The sequence below is a fragment of the Penaeus vannamei genome, chromosome 19 (genome assembly GCF_042767895.1).
Source record: "Penaeus vannamei isolate JL-2024 chromosome 19, ASM4276789v1, whole genome shotgun sequence".
In the NCBI taxonomy this organism is placed as follows: Eukaryota; Metazoa; Arthropoda; class Malacostraca; order Decapoda; family Penaeidae; genus Penaeus; species Penaeus vannamei.
Window position 1 is genome coordinate 2,554,864 of NC_091567.1, and position 17,500 is coordinate 2,572,363.

Consider the following 17,500-nt stretch of genomic DNA (forward strand, 5'->3'; position numbering starts at 1 on the left):
GTGCCCAGATGGCTTTTGGGCCGTGTATCGCGCGTTAAAGATGATGCCACGCTGGGGGCCTACTTCCGGTGCCTCCGCGAGACCCTGGGCCTCTCCTCCTCTCCCCCCCCCTCCCCCTGCCCCTCCTTCTTCTCCTTCTCCTTCTTCTCCTTCTTCCCCCACCTGGCCCTCTACTTGGTGGACCTGCTTGGTGTTTATTCTGTCTGTGTGTTGGGCTGGGTTTGAGTGTCTGTTTGTTTGTCTCGTTCTCTCTCTTTGCCTTGCCTCTCTCTCTCTCTCTCTCTCTCTCTCTCTCTCTCTCTCTCTCTCTCTCTCTCTCTCTCTCTCTCTCTCTCTCTCTCTCTCTCTCTCTCTCTCTCTCTCTCTCTCTCTCTCCTCTCCCTCCCTCCCTCCCTCCCTCCTCCTCCCTCCCTCCCTCCCTCCTCCCTCCCTCCCTCCTCTCTCTCTCTCTCTCTCTCTCTCTCTCTCTCTCTCTCTCTCTCTCTCTCTCTCTCTCTCTCTCTCTCTCTCTCTCTCTCTCTCTCTCTCTCTCTCTCTCCATTCCTCCCTCCTCCCTCCTCTCCTCCCTCCTCCCTCCCTCCCTCCCTCCCTCCCTCCCTCCCTCCCTCCCTCTCTCTCTCTCTCTCTCTCTCTCTCTCTCTCTCTCTCTCTCTCTCTCTCTCTCTCTCTCTCTCTCTCTCTCTCCATTCCTCCCTCCTTCCCTCCCTCCTTCCCTCCGTCCCCCCCCCCTCCCCCCCCTCCCTCCCTCCCTCCCTCCCTCCCTCCCTCCCTCCTCTCTCTCTCTCTCTCTCTCTCTCTCTCTCTCTCTCTCTCTTCTCTCTCTCTCTCTCTCTCTCTCTCTCTCTCTCTCTCTCTCTCTCTCCATTCCCTCCCCTCCCTTCCTCATTCCTTGAGAGAGAGAGAGAGAGAGAGAGAGAGAGAGAGAGAGAGAGAGAGCGAGCGATCAAACGAGAGAGAGAGAGAAAGAAAGAAAGAAAGAAAGAAAGGAAGGGCGAGAGATACAACAATTAGCTTTTGCTTAGCTCTCACTAAATATCACAACCCGGCCATCTCGTTAGGCTCCGTCCAAGAATTCGATTACTCGGCGTTTCTGCTTTTTTCATCTCTCGCGCGTTCTTTTCTGTTTCTTTATTTCCCTTTGTTCTTTTTCTTCTTCTTTTTTTCTTCACTTATTGTTTTCGTGCTCTCCGTATTCCCATCTTCCTTCCGTCCTTTGGATCTTGTCTCATTTTCTCTCTCTTCTTTTCTGTTGTATTTTCTCCTCTTCGTTCGGGTCCATTTCCTCCATTACCTCTCCCTCTCCCCCCCCACCTCCCCTGCCCGTATCCTCCCTCCCCCACCTCACCCCCTTGGTCTGTCCCTCCCCCCCTCCCCCTGTATCCTCCCTCCCCCTCCGCCTCACCCCCCTTGGTTTGTCCCTCCCCCCCTCCTTCCCCCGCCTCACCCCCTCGGTCTGTCCCCCCCCCTCCCTCCCTCCCCCGGCCACTCCCCCACCCTCTCGTTCTCAAGGAATATGTGGGTTAAGGGAAGACTGTCACATTCGTATCAATTCTTTTCTCTGTCGGAGAGTCATCGGAGTTATGCCTTGGGAGTCGGAGCAAGGTCGGTGGGGCAGGACCTTGGCAAGCGGACATGTAGGGAGGGAGGGAGGGAGGGAGAGAGGGAGGGAGGGAGGGAGGGAGGGAAGGAGGGAGAGAGGGATGGAGGGAGGGAGTGAGGCAGGCATGTAGGCAGGCAGGCAGGCAGACAGGCAGGCATGTAGGCAGGAAGGCAGGCAGGCAGGCATGTAGGCAGGCAGGCAGGCAGGCAGGCAGGCAGGCACGTAGGCAGGCAGGTAGGCAGGCACGTAGGCAGGCAGGCAGGCAGGCAGGCAGGCAGGCAGACAAACAGACAGACAGACAGGCAGGTAAGCAGGCAGGCAGACAGGCAAGCAGAAAACCAAGCAAACAGGCAAGCAGACATACTGTATAGACAAGCAGGAAGGCAGGCAGGCAGACAGACAGAAAAAAAAACAAGCAGGCAGACATACAGACAAACAGACAAACAAACAGGCATGAGAAGAGCGGGACAACTGCCCCCCCACCCCCTAGACGATAGGCCTAACCCAAATTCATCTATGATGAGCCAGAAGCGAGAGGTAACACAGATTTTTGAAGCAGCTTTACCGGGGCACTTGTCCCTCGTTGGCCGGCGACCAATGTTGTTTTTTCCCCCTGTAGTGCGGGAGGTCCAATAAGTGTCGAACCACCGTAAGAACGATCGATATATCCGACCTTAGTGTCCGAGTTCGTTCGTTATTCGCCGTGGGGCCCGGCCGGTTCATATTCCTTTGAGGAGGAGGAGGAGGTTTTATGCCGACGTTTTTTTTTAGTGTTAATATGCTACGTGGTTCGGGCACGATTTGGAAGGGAAGGCAGAAGACAAAGGACTTTTAGGAGGAGGAAATAGTGAGCTGCGGGGGAGGGGGGGGGAGGGTTGTCTGGTGGTGTGTGTGTAGAGATGAATGGACATTTATGTTGCGTGTTTCTGTCTGTTTGTCTGTCTGTCTCTCTGTCGGTCTGTCTGTTTCTCTCTCTCTCTCTCTCTCTCTCTCTCTCTCTCTCTCTCTCTCTCTCTCTCTCTCTCTCTCTCTCTCTCTCTCTCTGTCTCTCTCTCTCTCTCTCTCTCTCTCTGCCACACACACACACACACACACACACACACACACACACACACACACACACACACACACACACACACACACACACACACACACGCGCGCGCGCGCGCGTACGAGAGAGAGAGAAATATATATATGTGTGTGTGTGTGTGAAAGAGAGAGAGAGAGAGAGAGAGAGAAAGAGAAAGAGAAAGAGAAAGAGAAAGAGAGAGAGAGAGAGAGAGAGAGAGAGAGAGAGAAAGAGAGAAAGAGAAAGAGAGAGAGGGAGTATAAGAGAGAGACGGAGATGACGTACACGTGCGCACGTGAGAAAGCGAGAGGGCGAAGGAGAGGGGGGGGGGGGGGGAGAGTAACAAAGAGGCAATTACGGCCCTTGTCCCCCTCCACTATAGAAATAATGATCCACGCCTAATACACCTTTATGAATCCCTTATTCTTACACTCCCCTTCCCTCCTATCTCCCCTCATCTCCCCCTCCCTTCCCCTTTCCCTTTCTTCTCTTTCTTCTCTTTCTTAGCTCTCATCCCCTCTTATACCTCCCATCCTATGTCTCACGTCTACCTCCCTCCACTCCTGGTCTCTGCCTCACTTCCACCCCCTCCCCCCATCCTCTGTCTCACCTCCACCTCCCTCCCCCTCCCCATTCTCTATGTTACTTTCAACCCCTCCCCCCCACCCTCCCCCTCCATCCTCTATCTCACCTCCACCCCCCCTCCCCATCCTCTCTATGTTACTTCCACCCTCCCTCTCCCTCCCCCCATCCTCTCAGTATCTCACTTCCACCCCCTCCCCCCCCATCCTCTATCTTACTTTCAACCCCTCCATCACCCCCTCCCCCCCTCCCCCCGCGGCGGGAAAATGGGCTGCCATTCAAAAGTCGCTGATTCACTTACCTCTCGAATTAGGGAGGTCGCCGCGTCTCTTCTTGCCGCCGCCGCCTCGTCATCGGGTTCGGGATCAAACACTTTATTGGAGTCGGTTCGAGCGCTGATCGAGGTGGGATCCAGCGCCGAGGAAACTCTGTTCTGTTGTGTTCATTTGTTTTCTTTTTTTTAATAGTTTTCTGGGGGTTGCTTTTTTATTATTTGTATTACTTATGGTTGGTTCGTTTTTTTAAATAGTTTTCTGGGGGTTGCTTTTTTATTATTTGTATTACTTATGGTTGGTTCGTTTTTTTAAATAGTTTTCTGGGAGTTGTTTTTTTATTATTATTATTTTTATTACTTATGGTTGGTTCGTTTCAGCTGCTCTGTTTATGTGGATATATCGATTTGATTTGTATTGATATAATCGCAGTTTGCGTACTATATTTAAGTAATTTTTGATTTATCTTTTTTCTGTTTATATTATTTGTTTATATATCAACATCGTCTTCATTAGTTGTCAGTCCAGTGTTCAATCAATAATAGCATCACAATCAATACCATTGATTATGATTCAGATACCATTGTGATAAATTCCGATCTTCATAATAGATGCAGGGACCATCTCCATAACCATTACCTCCATTGCCATCATCGTCACTATAATGGGAGTTACAGCATCTCATCTCGCAGAAGTTGACCTCATCTCGGGGTGCGCGATCGAGGCTGCCTGAGCGCGGCGGGCGAGCGCGGGCCTGCGTCCGCCGAGGGAGCAAGGCGCCTCGGCCGATGCTGGGGCGATGAATGAGGCCCTCTACGCTCATATCAGCTCTCGGGGGCGTGTCGGGCCGTAGCTCAGTTCAAAGCCAACGGTGTCTTTGGGCGCCGAGGTGGAGATCATCGCGGAGTGTCAACATGAATCATGGCAGCTATGAGGTTATGCGGTCGTAGAATACAGGGAGAGAGACATATATCTGCATACTGTATATACTCGGACGTATATGCATGTACGTACGCGAGGAGATGAACACTTGTGTATACAGATGTAAACAGGCTTACATCCATAGGGAGCAGGAGCGAGAGGGAGAGGGATGAATGGAGGAAGAGGGAAAAGGGGAGAGAGAGAGAAGGAAAGAGGAAGAGGGAAGAAGGGAGAAAGAGGAAAGAAGAGGATAGGAATAGGGAGGAAGATGAAAGGAGAGGAAGAGGAAAGGAGAGGAAGAGGGAAGGAGAGTGGAAGAGGGAAGAAGAGAGGAAGAGAGAAGTGGGAAAAAGGGGGGAAAGAGAAGAGGGAAGAAGGGAAGAAAAGAGAGAGAGAAAGAAAGAAAGAGACACAAGAGAGAGAGAGTGGGACAAGAAAAGAATGCATAACTCTATCCCCCAGTCTGTTTTCCCCTCTCTCTTATATCTGTTTTCTCTCCCCCCATTCCTTCGCTCTCCCCCCATTCCTTCGTTCTTCCCCTCTCTCCCCCATTCCTTCGTTCTTCCCCTCTCCCCCTTTCCCACGGCACAGCGACACGTGGCCACAATCAGGGCCCCAATAAGTAAGGTCCCGTCACTAAGCTCCTCCCATTTCGTCCGCCTCGCGCATGACGTCACGAATGGGAAAAGCCTGGGGGTTCGACGCTAATCACGAGGTCAGTCTTGAAGAGGATGTCGACCCGGGAGGATTACGAGAGACCCACTTGTAGAGACCTTCTTGTAGAGACCATGGCCGGAATTAGCCTCCGAAAGTTGCGCTCCTGGACACGGCAGCCGACGCCCTACCCCCCTATCCCCTACCCTAGCCCTTCTCCCCCCCCACCTCCCGGTATGCCCCGTACACCTTACACCGGGGGGGGGGGGGGGAATAATAGTAAAGGAGAAAACTAGAAGAGGGAAAGAAAAGAAGAGGAAAGCGAACCGTTGGGATGCAGAACGAAAGAAAAGAAGAAGAAGAAGAAAAAATAATATGAAGCTGAAAGGCACGAATAAAGAGAAAGAAGGGAAAAAATGAAGTGAAATGAAATGGATTACAAGAAGAACACAGCAAAGACACATCCAAAAAAAAGGAACAAGAATTAAACAACAAGAAAAGGGGACCCCAAAAACAAAGAAAAATCATGGAAGCAACTGGAAAAAAAGAGAAAAAAGAGAGTAAACCCACACGCATAAAAGAAAGCAAAGGTCAAGATTACGACGTCGGAGAAGATACTCAGTCGACAAGCGGCTAACCGACCGACCGACTCACCAGCTTACCGACTTACCGACTCACCAGCTTATCGATTTACCGACCGACCGACTCATCAGCTTACCGACTTACCGACCGACCGACTCACCAGCTTACCGACTTACCGACCGACCGACTCACCAGCTTACCGACTTACCGACCGACCGACTCACCAGCTTACCGACTTACCGACCGACCGACTCACCAGCTTACCGACCGACCGACTCACCAGCTTACCGACTTACCGACCGACCGACTCACCAGCTTACCGACTTACCGACTGGCCGACCGACCGACTCACCAGCTTACCGACCGACCGACTCACCAGCTTACCGACTTACCGACCGACCGACTCACCAGCTTACCGACTTACCGACTGGCCGACCGACCGACTCACCAGCTTACCGACTTACCGACTGGCCGACCGACCGACTCACCAGCTTACCGACTGGCCGACCGACCGACTCACCAGCTTACCGACTTACCGACTGACCGACAGCCTATCCGTCTGGTCAAGCCGATTAACCGAGGGAGAGCCCGCCAGAGCAGCCGAGGTACCGACCAAAGGACCGCCCGGAGACCGACGCTTTTGTTCCGACTTCTCCATTAACCGACTGACTTACCGACCGACCGACTAACGGATAATCATCCCTTCTATCCCTCCGTCCGCTCACAGTCCGACTGACTGACTGACTGACTGACCGATCGACTGACTGACTGACTGACCGATCGACTGACTGACTGACCGATCGACTGACTGACTGACCGACCGACCCACCGACCGACCCACCGACCCAACCACCAACCAACCAACCCACCAACCCGACCGACCGACCGACCGACCGAGCAGGCCAAGCGGGCGCGAAATGGACGGTCCTCGGATGAACACCCGATTGTCGACCCTTTTATCGCCTCGGCCTTCTTCATTTGGCGGTAATCGCGGGGACGTGAGAGCCATTACGATCTCGGGCGGGGGCGGGGATGTGGGTGGGGCGGGGCGGGGTTAGGGATAGGGATAGGGGTGGGGTTGAGGGCGGGGTTAGGGATAGGGATAGGGGCGGGGGTGTGGGCGGCGGGAGTGGGTGGGCCAGGGGTTAGAGGTGGGGAGGGGTCGAGGACACAGGGACTATTGGGCATAGGGGTGGGGCCTGGGAGTGGGTGGGGGGGTTAGGGGTGGGGAGGTAAATGAGGATCGTGACCAGGGATAGGTAAATATCAGAGTGGTGCGGGGCGGAAGGAGGAGGGAAGGAATAAGGGCGGAGGGAGAGGGGTAGGGTATAAGGTGGACAGGCTGAGGGAGTGGCAGGGATGGAGGGAGGGAACGAAAGGTTATGTGTATATATGTGTGTGTGTGCGCGTGCGTGCGCGTTCGTGCGAGAGACAGCGAGAAAAAGATAGGGAGCGAGAGAGAAAGAAAGAGAGCAAGAGAGAGAGCGAGCGAGCGAACGATAGATAGAGTGAGAGCAGGCAGAGCGATAGAGAGTGAGAGCGAGCGAGCGACAAGAGTGAGAGACAGCGAGAGAGCAAGATAGGAGCGAGAGAGAAAGAAAGAGAGCAAGACAGAGAGAGAGCGAGAGAGCAAGACAGAGAGAGAGCGAGAGAGCAAGACAGAGAGAGAGCGAGCGAGCGAGCGATAGAGAGGAGAGAGAGGAGAGAGCGAGAGCGAGCGCGTGTCATCCAATCTCTTAGAATATTCTCGTTGATCATCTGCGAATATCTCGGGTATGTGTGCGTGTGCGTGTGAGTATAAGATTATGTATATCCGCGCTTTGCATATATGTTTGTGTTCTGCATTATGTATGGCGTGTCTGTATTGCATTGCTTGTGGTTATGTGTTTTTATGTTTGCGTGTACTTATCTCAACATATGCAGTGTCATGTCGATTGTTGTAGATGCTAAACGGCGTTTTTCTTCATAAATTTTCATGGCCTATTATTAATCTCGTGGCAGTTGGTAAGGTTTCCGTCTCTTTGTCTTCTGTGAAATGAAACTTACCGTGTTTTTTTTCTCTCTGTCACGTGTCATAAAAGCATTACTCCATCGCGGATTGTTCACACGCGGGTAATAATATTTACGCCAAAGATAACAGCGGACTTTCTGAAAATTCGAAGAAAATATTTACGCCAAAGATAACAGCGGACTTTCTGAAAATTCGAAGAAAATATTTACGCCAAAGATAATAGCCGACTTTCTGAAAATTCGAAGAAACTGGGATTCCACGAGACCGGCCCCGTCGCGAAGGCCTCTGAGGCGGTGATCGTGGGAGGGGACTCAGACTCAGACTCAGAAAGTTGGATAAGGATGAGGGGCACGTGGGATGGATGAGGCGGGGCGTGGATATTAGTGGACGTTGGCGAAAGAGTGCGTAGGCGAGGGCGAGAGAGAGGGAGGGGGGCGGTGCGCGTGCACTCGGCAGACGACCTGTTTTAAAGTGGCATGTTTACGCGAGGAAGCACTTTGCCAGGTGATGGGGTGGTATCATTTCGGACGAATGAGTCAGGGGCCTTGTTTACCCCCGCCCCCCCCCTCCCTTTTTCCCACTCGCATTTTCCCGCCTTTTCTCTTTTTCTTTCCATCCTCAGACGGAACCAGGTGCAGTGACTCACCTTTTTTTTTCTTCTGCTCATTTCCCGCACCAAAAGAAAAGAAAATAATCATAGCATTGAGAAACGTATTTATAACCACTCGCTATTTCTTTAACCTTGCAACATAACCGTGAAGGGAAAGCTAATCTAACACTCATCGCACATTTAAGATTAAATAACGTGTAACTTTAGCCCAACGAGGACCAGCGCCAGGCGAGGACATGTCACTCGCCAGGCCGCATGTCTGTGAAATGACGAAATATTCAAATGAAACCGCTACAACTTGTTCCAGACATGATTCAGGGATGGGATTTGGACGTAATCCTTCTTCGTGGATTGGAACAGGAGTGGTTTGTTTACGAGGAAATAATGGAAGTATCAGAGCGTATTTTATTCTTTTTTGTTGTTGTTTTTACTGTTATCATTTTTTATCATCATTATCATCATTTTTATCGTCATTATTTGTTAGTATCATTCCTATGGTGGTCATTTGATTTTTTTGTTCTTGTTATCGTTATTACCAGATTATTATTGTATTATCATTCTTGTTGTTATCATTATTGTTGTTGTTATTGTTTTTATTGTTATGATTATTATCATTATTATTGTTGTTATTCTTAATATTTTCAAATGATTATTATATTATTTATTATTATCATTATTGTTATTATTATTATTGTCATTATTATTGTTGTTATTATTGTTATTAGTATTATTATTTCTATCATCATCATCATCGTCATCACCACCATTATTATCATTATCATTATTATTCTTTATTATTGTTATCATCATCATCATCATCGTCATCATTATTGTTATCACTTTTTTATGACAGTGATAATATTGATCATGATAATTGATAATAATAGCAATAATGATGATAATGATAATTATAAAATGATAATAATAACAATAATGATGATGATGATAATAATAATGAAAATAATAACAATAATGAAAATAATAACAATAATGATAATAAGAATAATAAAAATAATAATGATAATGACGATAATGATAATAATATGCTGGTGGTGTGGTGGTGGTGATACTACTACTACTATTTCTACTACTACTACTCATACTCTTACTACTACTACTACTACTATTACTACTACTACTACTACTACTACTACTACTACTACTACTACTACTAATATTTCTATTACAACAACTACTACTACTATTATTACTATTGCTACTGCAACTACTACAACTGTCATCGCCGTCATTGCCATCATCATCATCATCATGTTCTTCATCACCATTCATAAAAAAAATATTGGATAATATGTAACTGTAATGTTTCGTGATGTAGCAATGTGTCACAGGATGTACCTTGACATTTTTATTTGAAAAGTAATCACTGATGTTTATTTTTTTTAAATTGTTGTTGTTGTTATTATTGTTATTATTATTATTATTATTATTATTATTATTATTATTATTATTATTATTATTGTTATTATCATCATTATTATTATTGTTATAGTTATTATTTTTACTATCATTACTATTATTATTTTATCTTTTTATTAATGTTATTATTATTATTATTATTATTATTATTATTATTATTATTATTATTATTATTATTATTATTATTTTGAGAAAAACGGAACAGGTTTGGTCATATTTTCTGGTTTGTGTTCATATAAATAATGAATTGGATGAGTACCAGATTAGGAAAGAAATGTTCACCGAAACAAATTCATTTCCTACGAATGAACATGGATCAGAAATGAACACGGGTCCAGTGATCAGCGTCAGGCAGGCGGAACTAGTGGAGCTGGTGTTCAGTGTTCAATGTCCCGCACTTCATCCCGGCTCCTGTCATTGTTCATTATAAGCCGGAACAACCGCGCCTGAACCGAGTGCGCCGTCCAGATAGCGCCTGACGTCCGCCGCGTAACCAGAGCGGGAGGGAAAAGGAACAATGAACAATATTCTGAACATGTGGCCGAGTCTCGCGATTTGCGGTGCTGGTTCCGGCGGAGGAGAGGAGAGAGGAGAGAGGAGGGCGGGCCGGTTTGGGCGTCTTGGCTTGGGCGGAGTTGAAAGATGTGTAAAAAGTCGGTGCATACGTATATGCGTACACGAACACGCACGCACGCACACGCACACGCACACATACATACATACATACATAGATAGACAGACAGGCAAACAGAGGGGCAGAAAAGGAGAAAGAGAAGGAGAAAGAGGTGGAGAAGGAGAAGGAGAAGAAGGAGGAGGAGAAGAAGGAGGAGGAGGAGGAGAAGAAGTAGGAGAAGAAAGAGAAGATGGAGGAGAGAGAGACAGACAGACAGAGACAGAGCAAAGATATAAACCTAAAAAAAAACCGCCAGCATCTCCCCAAAGTTTTCATTTATTATTTCATCAGTTTCAGCGCAGCCTCAGAGCCTTCCGAGGGTCTCCCGTGGGCGAGTCCCCGCTCGGTTTATTCATTTCATCACGTAACTCTCTCTCGCTCTCTCTCTCTCTCTCTCATTCGCTCTCGCTCTCTCGCTCTTGCTCTCTCGCTCTTGCTCTCTCGCTCTTGCTCTCTCTCTCTCTCTCTCTCTCTCTCTCTCTCTCTCTCTCTCTCTCTCTCTCTCTCTCTCTCTCTATCTATCTATCTATCTATCTATCTATCTATCTATCTATCTCTCTCTCTCTCTTCTCCTCCTCCTCCTCCGTGTGTGGATGTGTCTCTTTTTCTCTGTGTCACTTTCTCTCTCTCTCTCTCTCTCCTCTCTCTCTCTCTCTCTCTCTCCGTGTGTGTGTGTGAGTGTCTCTCTCTTTCTGTCACTTTCTCCCTCTCTCCTTCTTTCTCATTCTCTCTCTCTCCCTCTTTCTCCCTCTCTCTCTCCTCCCTCCTCTGTGCATAAGCTTCGTCCTTCTATAAAGTTTAGTCTAATGAATATTTATTGGCCTTCTCCCCTTTTGTCTCCCCTTTGCTTCCTAATATTAGAAAATGAAACTGAATTAATTATTCTATTTATGTTTTGACTTATTTATTTGTTTATTTATCTATTTGCGTGTTTGTTTATCCAAGCTGTGTCTTTTTAACAAGGCAAAAATAAGGCGTCGTTGAAATACTTGGTTTAAAGGAAATCCGTGGATGAATTGTTTTGATTTGATCCTCGAGTTTGTCTAAGCTTGTGTTTTTTTTTTCCTTGTAATTGGGGTTAAATCTTTTGCAAATGGAAATGAGGGTCGGTTAAGGCTGTTTCGGATGACTGATGAGTCTTTTTTAAGTGTGTATTTCTCTCTCTCTCTCTCTCTCTCTCTCTCTCTCTCTTTCTAAATTTACCAGCTGTCGCTCTCTCTTTAGCTGTCTCTCTCTCTCTCTTTCTCGTTTCTTCTTTTTCTTCTTCTACTTCTTCTTCTTCTTCTCCTCTCTTCTTTCGTCTTCTCTTTCTTCTTCTTCTTCTGCTTCTTCTTCTCTCTCTCTCTCTCTCTCTCTCTCTCTCTCTCTCTCTCTCTCTCTCTCTCTCTCTCTCTCTCTCTCTCTCTCTCTCTCTCTCTCTCTCTTTCCTCACTTTCTCTGTCCTTCTCTTCCCTCCCTCCCTCCCTCCCTCCCTCCTTCCCTCCCTTCCTCCCCAGTGACTCCAACCGTGTCCTCCTCCTCCTCCCAAAGTTCGTCCCAGCGCGCCCTCCACGTGCCGGATTCCCCTCGTCCCCTCTTCCTCCTTCCTCTTCTCGTCCCCTCTCCTCCCCTATCCCCTTCCTCTTCCTCGTCCCCTCCCCCTCCTCTTCCTCGTCCCCTCCCTCCCCCTCGTCCCCTCTTCCCCTTCCTCTTCCTCGTCCCCTCCCCATCCCCCTCTCCTCTTCCTCGTCCCTCTCCCCCTCCTCTTCCTCGTCCCCTCTCCCCCTTCCCCCTTCCTCTCGTCCCCTCTCCCCCTCCCCCTTCCTCGTCCCCTCTCCCCCTTCCTCGTCCCCCCTCCCTTTTCCTCGTCCCCTCAGGCAGGGAGCGGGCGCCGGCGGCCAGGGCTCCGCCTAGGCCTACGCGAAGCCCTCTGCCGTTCCTTATCGACCTGCCGTCAGTATCTATTAATTAAGTGAAACCATTACACAGTCCCTTGCCCTGGTATTTTATGGTCGGTCAGATGACAGGCAAGGCTTATAATCCTTCTTTCTCTCTCTCTCTCTCTTTCGCCTTGTTCTCTTCCTCTTTTTTTATTTGGTTTGTCTTCGGTTTTTGTTCTTTTCTTATTCTCTCTCTTCCTTCCTCATTCATCTTCTCTTCTCATTTTCTCTCTTTCTTCCTCATTCCCCTCACACCATCCTCTTCTTTTCTCATTAGTTCCCTTCCTCTACTCATCGCATCTCCTCTCCCTCGTCCTCTTGCACTTCTCTCCTCTCCTCTCTTCTTCTTCGCTGTTTCCCCTTCGCATCCCAGCCTCTTCTCTTCTCGTTGTATTTCTTTCCCACTTTCATCTCTCCGCTTCTCTTTCAACCTCTTCTGACTTCCCCGTTCTCTCCTCTTACTCTCTTCCTCCATTCATCTCCTCTTTTCCCTCTCTTCTTACTTTCCCATTCTCTCCTATTACTCTCTTCCTCCATTCATCTCCTCTTTTCCCTTTCTCCTTCGTTCTGCTCCTTCGCTGGTTCTCCTTTGAAGATGGAGAGAAGAAATATTTTTTTCCCTCAATCACGGTAGTCACTTTGGCTCCTCAGGTTGGGGGGGGGAGACGGAGGGGGAGGGGGAGGGGGGCAGTTGTTATGGTTACTGGGTTTGTAGCTGAGAAGTACTGGATGTATGTTTTTTTTCGTTTTTTTTCAATTCCTTTCTCTTTATCCTTTTTATTTTTATTTATTTATTTTTTATTTATTTATTAGGGGTGTTGTTTTTGTTTATCTAGTTCTTTTATTTCACCTTGTTTTGCTTTTGTTTTCCGATTTCATTATCGTGGGTCATTTTTTTATTTGATCATATATATATGTATGTATATATATATATATATATATATATATATATATATATATATATATATATATATATATATATATATAATATATGTGTGTGTGTGTGTGTGTGTGTGTGTGTGTGTGTGTGTGTGTGTGTGTGTGTGTGTGTGTGTGTGTGTGTGTGTGTGTGTGTGTGTGTGTGCGTGCGTGCGTGTGTGTGTATGTATGTGCGTGCGTGTGTATGTATGTATGTGTTGCGTATGATATCGATTCAAAATGGGCCATATAAATCACATTTTATTACATATATCGAAAATGGAGTAGAATGTTTAATTGAAAATGAACAACTTCACAGCGCAAGCAATTATCAAATCTTCATCGGAATCACATGTCACTGATGACGATTCAATTCTCTCTTGCCCCGGGAGGTTATTCAAGGTCATTTACGCATTTCAATTTTGTCACGGCGAACTATAATCATCTCAATAACGTTTAAGATGATAATCTATCAGCTTTTCTTGATTGCAGAGCTGTTTGGACAATCGTTTTACTGCTCAAAACAAAATAGCGATAACGAAATACAACAAAAATAACAACAAAAGATGATAGCGATAATAGTGATAATAGTAATGATAAGGATATTGATAATAATAATGATAATAGTAATATTAGTTATGATGAAAAGTAGTAATGTTGGTGATGATGAAAGTAATAATGATAAAAATACTACTAATGATAATGATGGGAATAATAATAATAATAATGATAATAAAGATAATGATAATGATGATAATGATGGTAACAATATTAAAAGTAATGATAATAGTGGTGATAATGGTAACAGTAATGATAACAATAGTAGTAACAATGATAATAATAACAAAACAACAACAACAATAATAGCAATAATAAGGATAATCATAACAACAAAAATACAACAACAATATTAATGATGATAATATAAGACAAATAACGCATTCCTCGACTCAAATTTTCCGAATTGTCTCCCACCGCATCGACAGACAGACTCACCTCATTAAAAAGGCGCATGAGAGAGATATTTCGGGTAATAATATGATATTTCGGTAATAATAATATTTAATAATGATAATAATTAATAGGGTAATAATATTTCGGGTAATAATATAATATTTCGGGTAATAATGTAATATTTCGGGTAATAATATAATATTTGGGTAATAATAATATTTAATAATGATGATAATTAATAGGGTAATAATATTTCGGGTAATAATATAATATTTCGGGTAATAATGTAATATTTCGGGTAATAATATAATATTTGGGTAATAATATTTAATAATGATAATAATTAATAGGGTAATAATATTTCGGGTAATAATATAATATTTCGGGTAATAATGTAATATTTCGGGTAATAATGTAATATTTCGGGTAATAATATAATATTTGGGTAATAATAATATTTAATAATGATAATAATTAATAGGGTAATAATATTTCGGGTAATAATATAATATTTCGGGTAATAATGTAATATTTCGGGTAATAATATAATATTTGGGTAATAATAATATTTAATAATGATAATAATTAATAGGGTAATAATATTTCGGGTAATAATATAATATTTTGGGTAATAATGTAATATTTCGGGTAATGATATAATATTTGGGTAATAATAATATTTAATAATGATAATAATTAATAGGGTAATAATATTTCGGGTAATAATATAATATTTCGGGTAATGATGTAATATTTCGGGTAATAATATAATATTTCGGTAATAATAATATTTAATAATGATAATAATTAATAGGGTAATAATATTTCGGGTAATAATATAATATTTCGGGTAATGATGTAATATTTCGGGTAATAATATAATATTTCGGTAATAATAATATTTAATAATGATAATAATTAATAGGGTAATAATATTTCGGGTAATAATATATTATTTCGGGTAATAATGTAATATTTCGGGTAATAATATAATATTTCGGTAATTATAATATTTAATAATGATAATAATTAATAGGGTAATTATATTTCGAGTAATAACCACAGCTGGGTTGAAGACGGGGTCGGGACTTGCTTTTTTTTTGTGTTTTGTTTTGTTTTGTTTTGTTTTGTTTGTGGAGCTTGGGTCTTGAGAAGGAAAGGCGGGGGATGTTGACTTGGGACTTTTTGCAGGGGGGAATGGGTCGTTTTGGGGGGAGGCTTCGAAGTAAAGGGGTTATACGGATTGGGGTTCGTTCACTACTTGTACCCCCCCCAAAAAAAAAAAAATATATATATATATATATATATAATAAAATAAAAAACTAAAAAATATGGAAGAAAAGAAGAAGAAGAAAAAAGAAATAACGATTTTCGAAAGCCGAGGGACTTTTCATGTTTTATTTAGCTAGATGTGAATAAAGTCCGAAGAGGTTGCCGACAACTCAAAGGGACGTATAGACTCGCTGGTAACTCTGATGTGTAGCAAAATAAAGAGACAAGATGAGATAAAAAGATAAAATGAAGGAAAGAAAGAATGTATTTCCGGTACGTTCGCTGGGGACTCGCTGGCATAAATTTGACCTACCATCGTCCATCTACCTATCTACATATTTACCTACTTTTTTGCAGGTAGAGAGAGAAAGAGATATGGGGTAGGGGGAGTGGGAGAGAGAGAGAGAGAGATATGTTATGGAGGGTAGGAGAGAGAGAGAGAGAGAGAAAGAGAGATGGGGTAGGGGGAGTGAGAGAGAGAGAGAGAGAGAGAGAGAAACAAAATTGGGAAATTTTGAACAACGGGGTCATCGCAACTCTTGTAGTTTATTTGGTTAGAAATCATCTTTTCGGCACAGAGTGACTTACAGACTTGCCGCTGGCTCCGATATGTGCCCCCCCAAAAAAAAAGAAAAGAAAAAAAAAGAAAGAAAATGTAAATCCTCGAAATTTTCTGTGGACTCGCGGCCATAAATTTGACCTGCAGGCCGTCCATCTTTCTACCTGCCTACCTATCTGTCTATATTTATCTACTTACCTTCTTACGCACACACACAGAGACACAAAGACACATATATACATACATACACGCAGACGCACGAACAAGCACAAGCACACACACACGCACACGCACACGCACACGCACACACACGTACACGTACACATATACGCAAAAATACATTTATCCACACACAAAACAAAAGAACACATACGAAAACACACGAACAGGCACATACATGCATACACTTACAAACATACAGACACATAAAAGCACACATACATACACAAACACAAATACATACTGAAATGTATACAAAATGTAAATACACATACATCGATCGACAGATAGAGAGACAAATAAAGAAAAGCATAAACGCTGCATATATTCATAGATACGTATACGTATACAGAGAAAGAGAGAGAGAAAGAGAAAGAGAAAGAAAGAGATACAGAGAGAAAGAAAGAGATACAAAGAGAGAGAGAGAGAGAGAGAGAGAGATGAGATACAGAGAGAGATGAGATACAGAGAGAGATGAGATACAGAGAGAGAGGTGAGATACAGAGAGATGAGATGAGATACAGAGAGAGAGAGAGACCGAGAAAGGAGAAAGCGAGAGAGAGACCGAGAGAGAGAGAGAGGAGAAATCGAGATTAAAAAAAAATAAAAATAAAATGCGAGAAAACTTTTATCACCCCCTTCCTTCCTCACAGTGTGTCGACCTAAGCATCCCTCTCTGCCCTCTCCTATTCTATCGCCGGAGTCACCGACCGGCCGGGGGGGTGGGGGGTGGAGGGGGATTGGCCGCTGAAGACTCGACCCGAAGGAAACATGCAAATTGCTGTCTAGCTCTCCCACGGTCGTTCCAGCTGGCGCAGTTGGTGCAAAGTCGTAAAAATCCGGCCGTTCTCCCCCATCCCCCCCTCCTCACACCCCCCGGAGGCCAAATGGCTTTCGGTCGCGTGTATAGATAGTCATTGAAGCATGGCCCAAATCCCTGGGTTGCGGGGTGGGTGGGGTTGGGGTTGGGGGGTGGTGGGCTGTTCAGGGAGAGGTGATGAGGAAGGGGGTGGAGGGGGGAGGAGGCATAGGGGGGGTGAGAGAAGAGGGGGTGAGGGTGAGAGGGAGGAAGAGGAGGGCGTAGGGGGCTTGGAGGGAAGAGTGAAAGGGGTGAGGGTGAGGGAGGGAGTTGCCAAGGGGAGCAGGAGGGGGAGGGGGGCGGTGAGGGAGGAAGAGGTGCGAGGGGGGTGGAGGGAGGAGGGAAAGGGGTTAAGGGGGTGGGGGCAAGGAAGGGAGGAGGAGGGATAG

At 45.1% G+C, this 17,500-nt stretch overlaps 1 long non-coding RNA gene across 1 annotated transcript in view; it reads left to right on the plus strand.

Annotated features, from left to right (window-relative positions):
• Window positions 1–17,500, plus strand: part of LOC138865080 (uncharacterized) — a 352,138-nt gene that overhangs the window by 38,467 nt on the left and 296,171 nt on the right. The gene's annotated exons all lie outside the window — the stretch shown is intronic.